Here is an 11,793-nt window from a genome sequence, read left to right as displayed (position 1 = left end):
ACCCCCTGCTGTTCCCACCCGCCTCAACACCGTTGGAAGGGAGGAGAACCAATTAAGGCGGGGGGTGGGGTGGAACGAGCAGCTGTCTACCCTTAGCAGGAGGGCTCCTGATTACATACCTCTCCTGCTGCTGCTGCTGCTGGCTGTCCAGCAGCAGACTGAAGGTGGCTGCTGCTGTGCACAGGTATATAAAGGCTCAGAGCCTATTATGACACGCGCAGCCAGCGTTCCATTGCCACATTCCATCTACTGCAGGCAGGATACCTGGCTGGCTGAATGTCGCTGAGAAGCTCACAGAGACCGCCATAAGCAACAGTTTAACAGAATGCCACAGACTAATCAACCAAACTTTTTGGGTTGGGTTCTCTTTTATAGTCTGCAGGCATTAAATGAAAGAAGTCAGTGTTCCAGCAGAAGGAGACAACGTTTCAGAAAAGGCATTGTAGCAAACCAAAAAAGAAATTTTAAGCGCAGCAGAGTAACCAGCGCACATACCTGTTAGCTCAGGTGAGTTTAAAAGGCTGCTGTTGATAACAAGGGCATTTGCTAAATAGATGGTGTGTGTGCAACAATATACTGAAAGGTCAATTATATTGTGCAGCTTATCTCACCACCTGTAGTTATTTAGGTGAAAGCTCCAAAATGCTTGCCTAATATGTCTGTTTATCCAAAAGGAAGTAAAAAGGGAGAGCTAGAAAGATAGCATTGCATCACATTACATGGCAATGCAATACACAGTTGCTGAAGTTGAACCAAAATGAGCTTGTAATCTGGCTTCTGCAACTTTGAACATGAAAAATCCAATGAGGAGAAGAAAAGCAAAGCCAAAGAGTCCATCCCAAAATCCGACAAACAAGCAAAATGAACAAAAAACATTGAATTCAATTCTTTCTGATTTTAGAAACTGCATTAAAGAAGGGGTGCACCGGTCCTGGAGATACTGCAATACCAGGTCAATGCGTGGAGTGGACAGAGCAAGCTCTTTTTCCATCTCCCTGTTCTAAAAATCCATTTAATATATGGTCCCCAGATAGGGGACGTATCAGATATTAAACTGATAAGAACAGATACTACACTTGATCTTAGCCAAAAGGCCGAGAAGCGATAACCAGAATTGGTTTCAAACTACGGAGCCACCCAAGGATCCTGAAAAGTCCATTTGTGGAGATGAGCTCCTGGACTCCCGTTAAGAAGACATGTTGTCAACCTCTAGATCCCTTACATGCCTGCACTTTTCGGCTTGCTGCTGCTGCAATCCACGCGTTTTAGATCTGCATAACTCCACCTCTTTAAACACAGCACCTTCACCCCCTGCTGTTCCCACCCGCCTCAACACCGTTGGAAGGGAGGAGAACCAATTAAGGCGGGGGGTGGGGTGGAACGAGCAGCTGTCTACCCTTAGCAGGAGGGCTCCTGATTACATACCTCTCCTGCTGCTGCTGCTGCTTTCTGTCCAGCAGCAGACTGAAGGTGGCTGCTGCTGTGCACAGGTATATAAAGGCTCAGAGCCTATTATGACACGCGCAGCCAGCGTTCCATTGCCACATTCCATCTACTGCAGGCAGGATACCTGGCTGGCTGAATGTCGCTGAGAAGCTCACAGAGACCGCCATAAGCAACAGTTTAACAGAATGCCACAGACTAATCAACCAAACTTTTTGGGTTGGGTTCTCTTTTATAGTCTGCAGGCATTAAATGAAAGAAGTCAGTGTTCCAGCAGAAGGAGACAACGTTTCAGAAAAGGCATTGTAGCAAACCAAAAAAGAAATTTTAAGCGCAGCAGAGTAACCAGCGCACATACCTGTTAGCTCAGGTGAGTTTAAAAGGCTGCTGTTGATAACAAGGGCATTTGTTAAATAGATGGTGTGTGTGCAACAATATACTGAAAGGTCAATTATATTGTGCAGCTTATCTCACCACCTGTAGTTATTTATGTAAAAGCTCCAAAATGCTTGCCTAATATGTCTGTTTATCCAAAAGGAAGTAAAAAGGGAGAGCTAGAAAGATAGCATTGCATCACATTACATGGCAATGCAATGCACAGTTGCTGAAGTTGAACCAAAATGAGCTTGTAATCTGGCTTCTGCAACTTTGAACATGAAAAATCCAATGAGGAGAAGAAAAGCAAAGCCAAAGAGTCCATCCCCAAATCCGACAAACAAGCAAAATGAACAAAAAAACATTGAATTCAATTCTTTCTGATTTTAGAAACTGCATTAAAGAAGGGGTGCACCGGTCCTGGAGATACTGCAATACCAGGTCAATGCGTGGAGTGGACAGAGCAAGCTCTTTTTCCATCTCCCTGTTCTAAAAATCCATTTAATATATGGTCCCCAGATAGGGGACGTATCAGATATTAAACTGATAAGAACAGATACTACACTTGATCTTAGCCAAAAGGCCGAGAAGCGATAACCAGAATTGGTTTCAAACTACGGAGCCACCCAAGGATCCTGAAAAGTCCATTTGTGGAGATGAGCTCCTGGACTCCCGTTAAGAAGACATGTTGTCAACCTCTAGATCCCTTACATGCCTGCACTTTTCGGCTTGCTGCTGCTGCAATCCACGCGTTTTAGATCTGCATAACTCCACCTCTTTAAACACAGCACCTTCACCCCCTGCTGTTCCCACCCGCCTCAACACCGTTGGAAGGGAGGAGAACCAATTAAGGCGGGGGGTGGGGTGGAACGAGCAGCTGTCTACCCTTAGCAGGAGGGCTCCTGATTACATACCTCTCCTGCTGCTGCTGCTGCTGCTGGCTGTCCAGCAGCAGACTGAAGGTGGCTGCTGCTGTGCACAGGTATATAAAGGCTCAGAGCCTATTATGACACGCGCAGCCAGCGTTCCATTGCCACATTCCATCTACTGCAGGCAGGATACCTGGCTGGCTGAATGTCGCTGAGAAGCTCACAGAGACCGCCATAAGCAACAGTTTAACAGAATGCCACAGACTAATCAACCAAACTTTTTGGGTTGGGTTCTCTTTTATAGTCTGCAGGCATTAAATGAAAGAAGTCAGTGTTCCAGCAGAAGGAGACAACGTTTCAGAAAAGGCATTGTAGCAAACCAAAAAAGAAATTTTAAGCGCAGCAGAGTAACCAGCGCACATACCTGTTAGCTCAGGTGAGTTTAAAAGGCTGCTGTTGATAACAAGGGCATTTGCTAAATAGATGGTGTGTGTGCAACAATATACTGAAAGGTCAATTATATTGTGCAGCTTATCTCACCACCTGTAGTTATTTAGGTGAAAGCTCCAAAATGCTTGCCTACTATGTCTGTTTATCCAAAAGGAAGTAAAAAGGGAGAGCTAGAAAGATAGCATTGCATCACATTACATGGCAATGCAATGCACAGTTGCTGAAGTTGAACCAAAATGAGCTTGTAATCTGGCTTCTGCAACTTTGAACATGAAAAATCCAATGAGGAGAAGAAAAGCAAAGCCAAAGAGTCCATCCCCAAATCCGACAAACAAGCAAAATGAACAAAAAACATTGAATTCAATTCTTTCTGATTTTAGAAACTGCATTAAAGAAGGGGTGCACCGGTCCTGGAGATACTGCAATACCAGGTCAATGCGTGGAGTGGACAGAGCAAGCTCTTTTTCCATCTCCCTGTTCTAAAAATCCATTTAATATATGGTCCCCAGATAGGGGACGTATCAGATATTAAACTGATAAGAACAGATACTACACTTGATCTTAGCCAAAAGGCCGAGAAGCGATAACCAGAATTGGTTTCAAACTACGGAGCCACCCAAGGATCCTGAAAAGTCCATTTGTGGAGATGAGCTCCTGGACTCCCGTTAAGAAGACATGTTGTCAACCTCTAGATCCCTTACATGCCTGCACTTTTCGGCTTGCTGCTGCTGCAATCCACGCGTTTTAGATCTGCATAACTCCACCTCTTTAAACACAGCACCTTCACCCCCTGCTGTTCCCACCCGCCTCAACACCGTTGGAACGGAGGAGAACCAATTAAGGCGGGGGGTGGGGTGGAACGAGCAGCTGTCTACCCTTAGCAGGAGGGCTCCTGATTACATACCTCTCCTGCTGCTGCTGCTGCTGGCTGTCCAGCAGCAGACTGAAGGTGGCTGCTGCTGTGCACAGGTATATAAAGGCTCAGAGCCTATTATGACACGCGCAGCCAGCGTTCCATTGCCACATTCCATCTACTGCAGGCAGGATACCTGGCTGGCTGAATGTCGCTGAGAAGCTCACAGAGACCGCCATAAGCAACAGTTTAACAGAATGCCACAGACTAATCAACCAAACTTTTTGGGTTGGGTTCTCTTTTATAGTCTGCAGGCATTAAATGAAAGAAGTCAGTGTTCCAGCAGAAGGAGACAACGTTTCAGAAAAGGCATTGTAGCAAACCAAAAAAGAAATTTTAAGCGCAGCAGAGTAACCAGCGCACATACCTGTTAGCTCAGGTGAGTTTAAAAGGCTGCTGTTGATAACAAGGGCATTTGCTAAATAGATGGTGTGTGTGCAACAATATACTGAAAGGTCAATTATATTGTGCAGCTTATCTCACCACCTGTAGTTATTTAGGTGAAAGCTCCAAAATGCTTGCCTAATATGTCTGTTTATCCAAAAGGAAGTAAAAAGGGAGAGCTAGAAAGATAGCATTGCATCACATTACATGGCAATGCAATACACAGTTGCTGAAGTTGAACCAAAATGAGCTTGTAATCTGGCTTCTGCAACTTTGAACATGAAAAATCCAATGAGGAGAAGAAAAGCAAAGCCAAAGAGTCCATCCCAAAATCCGACAAACAAGCAAAATGAACAAAAAACATTGAATTCAATTCTTTCTGATTTTAGAAACTGCATTAAAGAAGGGGTGCACCGGTCCTGGAGATACTGCAATACCAGGTCAATGCGTGGAGTGGACAGAGCAAGCTCTTTTTCCATCTCCCTGTTCTAAAAATCCATTTAATATATGGTCCCCAGATAGGGGACGTATCAGATATTAAACTGATAAGAACAGATACTACACTTGATCTTAGCCAAAAGGCCGAGAAGCGATAACCAGAATTGGTTTCAAACTACGGAGCCACCCAAGGATCCTGAAAAGTCCATTTGTGGAGATGAGCTCCTGGACTCCCGTTAAGAAGACATGTTGTCAACCTCTAGATCCCTTACATGCCTGCACTTTTCGGCTTGCTGCTGCTGCAATCCACGCGTTTTAGATCTGCATAACTCCACCTCTTTAAACACAGCACCTTCACCCCCTGCTGTTCCCACCCGCCTCAACACCGTTGGAAGGGAGGAGAACCAATTAAGGCGGGGGGTGGGGTGGAACGAGCAGCTGTCTACCCTTAGCAGGAGGGCTCCTGATTACATACCTCTCCTGCTGCTGCTGCTGCTGCTGGCTGTCCAGCAGCAGACTGAAGGTGGCTGCTGCTGTGCACAGGTATATAAAGGCTCAGAGCCTATTATGACACGCGCAGCCAGCGTTCCATTGCCACATTCCATCTACTGCAGGCAGGATACCTGGCTGGCTGAATGTCGCTGAGAAGCTCACAGAGACCGCCATAAGCAACAGTTTAACAGAATGCCACAGACTAATCAACCAAACTTTTTGGGTTGGGTTCTCTTTTATAGTCTGCAGGCATTAAATGAAAGAAGTCAGTGTTCCAGCAGAAGGAGACAACGTTTCAGAAAAGGCATTGTAGCAAACCAAAAAAGAAATTTTAAGCGCAGCAGAGTAACCAGCGCACATACCTGTTAGCTCAGGTGAGTTTAAAAGGCTGCTGTTGATAACAAGGGCATTTGCTAAATAGATGGTGTGTGTGCAACAATATACTGAAAGGTCAATTATATTGTGCAGCTTATCTCACCACCTGTAGTTATTTAGGTGAAAGCTCCAAAATGCTTGCCTACTATGTCTGTTTATCCAAAAGGAAGTAAAAAGGGAGAGCTAGAAAGATAGCATTGCATCACATTACATGGCAATGCAATGCACAGTTGCTGAAGTTGAACCAAAATGAGCTTGTAATCTGGCTTCTGCAACTTTGAACATGAAAAATCCAATGAGGAGAAGAAAAGCAAAGCCAAAGAGTCCATCCCAAAATCCGACAAACAAGCAAAATGAACAAAAAACATTGAATTCAATTCTTTCTGATTTTAGAAACTGCATTAAAGAAGGGGTGCACCGGTCCTGGAGATACTGCAATACCAGGTCAATGCGTGGAGTGGACAGAGCAAGCTCTTTTTCCATCTCCCTGTTCTAAAAATCCATTTAATATATGGTCCCCAGATAGGGGACGTATCAGATATTAAACTGATAAGAACAGATACTACACTTGATCTTAGCCAAAAGGCCGAGAAGCGATAACCAGAATTGGTTTCAAACTACGGAGCCACCCAAGGATCCTGAAAAGTCCATTTGTGGAGATGAGCTCCTGGACTCCCGTTAAGAAGACATGTTGTCAACCTCTAGATCCCTTACATGCCTGCACTTTTCGGCTTGCTGCTGCTGCAATCCACGCGTTTTAGATCTGCATAACTCCACCTCTTTAAACACAGCACCTTCACCCCCTGCTGTTCCCACCCGCCTCAACACCGTTGGAACGGAGGAGAACCAATTAAGGCGGGGGGTGGGGTGGAACGAGCAGCTGTCTACCCTTAGCAGGAGGGCTCCTGATTACATACCTCTCCTGCTGCTGCTGCTGCTGGCTGTCCAGCAGCAGACTGAAGGTGGCTGCTGCTGTGCACAGGTATATAAAGGCTCAGAGCCTATTATGACACGCGCAGCCAGCGTTCCATTGCCACATTCCATCTACTGCAGGCAGGATACCTGGCTGGCTGAATGTCGCTGAGAAGCTCACAGAGACCGCCATAAGCAACAGTTTAACAGAATGCCACAGACTAATCAACCAAACTTTTTGGGTTGGGTTCTCTTTTATAGTCTGCAGGCATTAAATGAAAGAAGTCAGTGTTCCAGCAGAAGGAGACAACGTTTCAGAAAAGGCATTGTAGCAAACCAAAAAAGAAATTTTAAGCGCAGCAGAGTAACCAGCGCACATACCTGTTAGCTCAGGTGAGTTTAAAAGGCTGCTGTTGATAACAAGGGCATTTGCTAAATAGATGGTGTGTGTGCAACAATATACTGAAAGGTCAATTATATTGTGCAGCTTATCTCACCACCTGTAGTTATTTAGGTGAAAGCTCCAAAATGCTTGCCTAATATGTCTGTTTATCCAAAAGGAAGTAAAAAGGGAGAGCTAGAAAGATAGCATTGCATCACATTACATGGCAATGCAATACACAGTTGCTGAAGTTGAACCAAAATGAGCTTGTAATCTGGCTTCTGCAACTTTGAACATGAAAAATCCAATGAGGAGAAGAAAAGCAAAGCCAAAGAGTCCATCCCAAAATCCGACAAACAAGCAAAATGAACAAAAAACATTGAATTCAATTCTTTCTGATTTTAGAAACTGCATTAAAGAAGGGGTGCACCGGTCCTGGAGATACTGCAATACCAGGTCAATGCGTGGAGTGGACAGAGCAAGCTCTTTTTCCATCTCCCTGTTCTAAAAATCCATTTAATATATGGTCCCCAGATAGGGGACGTATCAGATATTAAACTGATAAGAACAGATACTACACTTGATCTTAGCCAAAAGGCCGAGAAGCGATAACCAGAATTGGTTTCAAACTACGGAGCCACCCAAGGATCCTGAAAAGTCCATTTGTGGAGATGAGCTCCTGGACTCCCGTTAAGAAGACATGTTGTCAACCTCTAGATCCCTTACATGCCTGCACTTTTCGGCTTGCTGCTGCTGCAATCCACGCGTTTTAGATCTGCATAACTCCACCTCTTTAAACACAGCACCTTCACCCCCTGCTGTTCCCACCCGCCTCAACACCGTTGGAAGGGAGGAGAACCAATTAAGGCGGGGGGTGGGGTGGAACGAGCAGCTGTCTACCCTTAGCAGGAGGGCTCCTGATTACATACCTCTCCTGCTGCTGCTGCTGCTGGCTGTCCAGCAGCAGACTGAAGGTGGCTGCTGCTGTGCACAGGTATATAAAGGCTCAGAGCCTATTATGACACGCGCAGCCAGCGTTCCATTGCCACATTCCATCTACTGCAGGCAGGATACCTGGCTGGCTGAATGTCGCTGAGAAGCTCACAGAGACCGCCATAAGCAACAGTTTAACAGAATGCCACAGACTAATCAACCAAACTTTTTGGGTTGGGTTCTCTTTTATAGTCTGCAGGCATTAAATGAAAGAAGTCAGTGTTCCAGCAGAAGGAGACAACGTTTCAGAAAAGGCATTGTAGCAAACCAAAAAAGAAATTTTAAGCGCAGCAGAGTAACCAGCGCACATACCTGTTAGCTCAGGTGAGTTTAAAAGGCTGCTGTTGATAACAAGGGCATTTGCTAAATAGATGGTGTGTGTGCAACAATATACTGAAAGGTCAATTATATTGTGCAGCTTATCTCACCACCTGTAGTTATTTAGGTGAAAGCTCCAAAATGCTTGCCTACTATGTCTGTTTATCCAAAAGGAAGTAAAAAGGGAGAGCTAGAAAGATAGCATTGCATCACATTACATGGCAATGCAATGCACAGTTGCTGAAGTTGAACCAAAATGAGCTTGTAATCTGGCTTCTGCAACTTTGAACATGAAAAATCCAATGAGGAGAAGAAAAGCAAAGCCAAAGAGTCCATCCCAAAATCCGACAAACAAGCAAAATGAACAAAAAACATTGAATTCAATTCTTTCTGATTTTAGAAACTGCATTAAAGAAGGGGTGCACCGGTCCTGGAGATACTGCAATACCAGGTCAATGCGTGGAGTGGACAGAGCAAGCTCTTTTTCCATCTCCCTGTTCTAAAAATCCATTTAATATATGGTCCCCAGATAGGGGACGTATCAGATATTAAACTGATAAGAACAGATACTACACTTGATCTTAGCCAAAAGGCCGAGAAGCGATAACCAGAATTGGTTTCAAACTACGGAGCCACCCAAGGATCCTGAAAAGTCCATTTGTGGAGATGAGCTCCTGGACTCCCGTTAAGAAGACATGTTGTCAACCTCTAGATCCCTTACATGCCTGCACTTTTCGGCTTGCTGCTGCTGCAATCCACGCGTTTTAGATCTGCATAACTCCACCTCTTTAAACACAGCACCTTCACCCCCTGCTGTTCCCACCCGCCTCAACACCGTTGGAAGGGAGGAGAACCAATTAAGGCGGGGGGTGGGGTGGAACGAGCAGCTGTCTACCCTTAGCAGGAGGGCTCCTGATTACATACCTCTCCTGCTGCTGCTGCTGCTGCTGGCTGTCCAGCAGCAGACTGAAGGTGGCTGCTGCTGTGCACAGGTATATAAAGGCTCAGAGCCTATTATGACACGCGCAGCCAGCGTTCCATTGCCACATTCCATCTACTGCAGGCAGGATACCTGGCTGGCTGAATGTCGCTGAGAAGCTCACAGAGACCGCCATAACCAACAGTTTAACAGAATGCCACAGACTAATCAACCAAACTTTTTGGGTTGGGTTCTCTTTTATAGTCTGCAGGCATTAAATGAAAGAGGTCAGTGTTCCAGCAGAAGGAGACAACGTTTCAGAAAAGGCATTGTAGCAAACCAAAAAAGAAATTTTAAGCGCAGCAGAGTAACCAGCGCACATACCTGTTAGCTCAGGTGAGTTTAAAAGGCTGCTGTTGATAACAAGGGCATTTGCTAAATAGATGGTGTGTGTGCAACAATATACTGAAAGGTCAATTATATTGTGCAGCTTATCTCACCACCTGTAGTTATTTAGGTGAAAGCTCCAAAATGCTTGCCTAATATGTCTGTTTATCCAAAAGGAAGTAAAAAGGGAGAGCTAGAAAGATAGCATTGCATCACATTACATGGCAATGCAATACACAGTTGCTGAAGTTGAACCAAAATGAGCTTGTAATCTGGCTTCTGCAACTTTGAACATGAAAAATCCAATGAGGAGAAGAAAAGCAAAGCCAAAGAGTCCATCCCAAAATCCGACAAACAAGCAAAATGAACAAAAAACATTGAATTCAATTCTTTCTGATTTTAGAAACTGCATTAAAGAAGGGGTGCACCGGTCCTGGAGATACTGCAATACCAGGTCAATGCGTGGAGTGGACAGAGCAAGCTCTTTTTCCATCTCCCTGTTCTAAAAATCCATTTAATATATGGTCCCCAGATAGGGGACGTATCAGATATTAAACTGATAAGAACAGATACTACACTTGATCTTAGCCAAAAGGCCGAGAAGCGATAACCAGAATTGGTTTCAAACTACGGAGCCACCCAAGGATCCTGAAAAGTCCATTTGTGGAGATGAGCTCCTGGACTCCCGTTAAGAAGACATGTTGTCAACCTCTAGATCCCTTACATGCCTGCACTTTTCGGCTTGCTGCTGCTGCAATCCACGCGTTTTAGATCTGCATAACTCCACCTCTTTAAACACAGCACCTTCACCCCCTGCTGTTCCCACCCGCCTCAACACCGTTGGAAGGGAGGAGAACCAATTAAGGCGGGGGGTGGGGTGGAACGAGCAGCTGTCTACCCTTAGCAGGAGGGCTCCTGATTACATACCTCTCCTGCTGCTGCTGCTGCTGGCTGTCCAGCAGCAGACTGAAGGTGGCTGCTGCTGTGCACAGGTATATAAAGGCTCAGAGCCTATTATGACACGCGCAGCCAGCGTTCCATTGCCACATTCCATCTACTGCAGGCAGGATACCTGGCTGGCTGAATGTCGCTGAGAAGCTCACAGAGACCGCCATAAGCAACAGTTTAACAGAATGCCACAGACTAATCAACCAAACTTTTTGGGTTGGGTTCTCTTTTATAGTCTGCAGGCATTAAATGAAAGAAGTCAGTGTTCCAGCAGAAGGAGACAACGTTTCAGAAAAGGCATTGTAGCAAACCAAAAAAGAAATTTTAAGCGCAGCAGAGTAACCAGCGCACATACCTGTTAGCTCAGGTGAGTTTAAAAGGCTGCTGTTGATAACAAGGGCATTTGCTAAATAGATGGTGTGTGTGCAACAATATACTGAAAGGTCAATTATATTGTGCAGCTTATCTCACCACCTGTAGTTATTTAGGTGAAAGCTCCAAAATGCTTGCCTAATATGTCTGTTTATCCAAAAGGAAGTAAAAAGGGAGAGCTAGAAAGATAGCATTGCATCACATTACATGGCAATGCAATACACAGTTGCTGAAGTTGAACCAAAATGAGCTTGTAATCTGGCTTCTGCAACTTTGAACATGAAAAATCCAATGAGGAGAAGAAAAGCAAAGCCAAAGAGTCCATCCCAAAATCCGACAAACAAGCAAAATGAACAAAAAACATTGAATTCAATTCTTTCTGATTTTAGAAACTGCATTAAAGAAGGGGTGCACCGGTCCTGGAGATACTGCAATACCAGGTCAATGCGTGGAGTGGACAGAGCAAGCTCTTTTTCCATCTCCCTGTTCTAAAAATCCATTTAATATATGGTCCCCAGATAGGGGACGTATCAGATATTAAACTGATAAGAACAGATACTACACTTGATCTTAGCCAAAAGGCCGAGAAGCGATAACCAGAATTGGTTTCAAACTACGGAGCCACCCAAGGATCCTGAAAAGTCCATTTGTGGAGATGAGCTCCTGGACTCCCGTTAAGAAGACATGTTGTCAACCTCTAGATCCCTTACATGCCTGCACTTTTCGGCTTGCTGCTGCTGCAATCCACGCGTTTTAGATCTGCATAACTCCACCTCTTTAAACACAGCACCTTCACCCCCTGCTGTTCCCACCCGCCTCAACA

The 11,793-nt window shown here is 45.0% G+C and overlaps 9 non-coding genes across 9 annotated transcripts; all 9 read right to left on the bottom strand.

Annotated features, from left to right (window-relative positions):
• Nucleotides 1–915: 915 nt before the first annotated feature.
• Nucleotides 916–1,106, bottom strand: LOC141230880 (U2 spliceosomal RNA). Its single transcript, XR_012297329.1, has one exon. It is a non-coding gene; the product is annotated as a U2 spliceosomal RNA (small nuclear RNA).
• A 1,116-nt stretch (nucleotides 1,107–2,222) lies between these two features.
• LOC141230868 (U2 spliceosomal RNA) lies at nucleotides 2,223–2,413 on the bottom strand. Its single transcript, XR_012297318.1, has one exon. It is a non-coding gene; the product is annotated as a U2 spliceosomal RNA (small nuclear RNA).
• A 1,118-nt stretch (nucleotides 2,414–3,531) lies between these two features.
• Nucleotides 3,532–3,722, bottom strand: LOC141230857 (U2 spliceosomal RNA). Its single transcript, XR_012297307.1, has one exon. It is a non-coding gene; the product is annotated as a U2 spliceosomal RNA (small nuclear RNA).
• A 1,115-nt stretch (nucleotides 3,723–4,837) lies between these two features.
• On the bottom strand, nucleotides 4,838–5,028 carry LOC141230846 (U2 spliceosomal RNA). The gene has a single exon (XR_012297296.1). It is a non-coding gene; the product is annotated as a U2 spliceosomal RNA (small nuclear RNA).
• Nucleotides 5,029–6,146: 1,118 nt separating this feature from the next.
• LOC141230834 (U2 spliceosomal RNA) lies at nucleotides 6,147–6,337 on the bottom strand. The gene has a single exon (XR_012297285.1). It is a non-coding gene; the product is annotated as a U2 spliceosomal RNA (small nuclear RNA).
• Nucleotides 6,338–7,452: 1,115 nt separating this feature from the next.
• On the bottom strand, nucleotides 7,453–7,643 carry LOC141230823 (U2 spliceosomal RNA). The gene has a single exon (XR_012297274.1). It is a non-coding gene; the product is annotated as a U2 spliceosomal RNA (small nuclear RNA).
• Nucleotides 7,644–8,758: 1,115 nt separating this feature from the next.
• Nucleotides 8,759–8,949, bottom strand: LOC141230811 (U2 spliceosomal RNA). Its single transcript, XR_012297263.1, has one exon. It is a non-coding gene; the product is annotated as a U2 spliceosomal RNA (small nuclear RNA).
• Nucleotides 8,950–10,067: 1,118 nt separating this feature from the next.
• On the bottom strand, nucleotides 10,068–10,258 carry LOC141230800 (U2 spliceosomal RNA). The gene has a single exon (XR_012297252.1). It is a non-coding gene; the product is annotated as a U2 spliceosomal RNA (small nuclear RNA).
• Nucleotides 10,259–11,373: 1,115 nt separating this feature from the next.
• LOC141230788 (U2 spliceosomal RNA) lies at nucleotides 11,374–11,564 on the bottom strand. The gene has a single exon (XR_012297240.1). It is a non-coding gene; the product is annotated as a U2 spliceosomal RNA (small nuclear RNA).
• Between the last annotated feature and the right edge of the window lie 229 nt (nucleotides 11,565–11,793).

The sequence above is a fragment of the Phyllobates terribilis genome, unplaced genomic scaffold (assembly GCF_046119375.1).
Source record: "Phyllobates terribilis strain yellow unplaced genomic scaffold, ASM4611937v1 Scaffold_499__1_contigs__length_1316695, whole genome shotgun sequence".
NCBI lineage: Eukaryota > Metazoa > Chordata > Amphibia > Anura > Dendrobatidae > Phyllobates > Phyllobates terribilis.
This window is presented reverse-complemented; position numbering and strand designations above follow the sequence as displayed.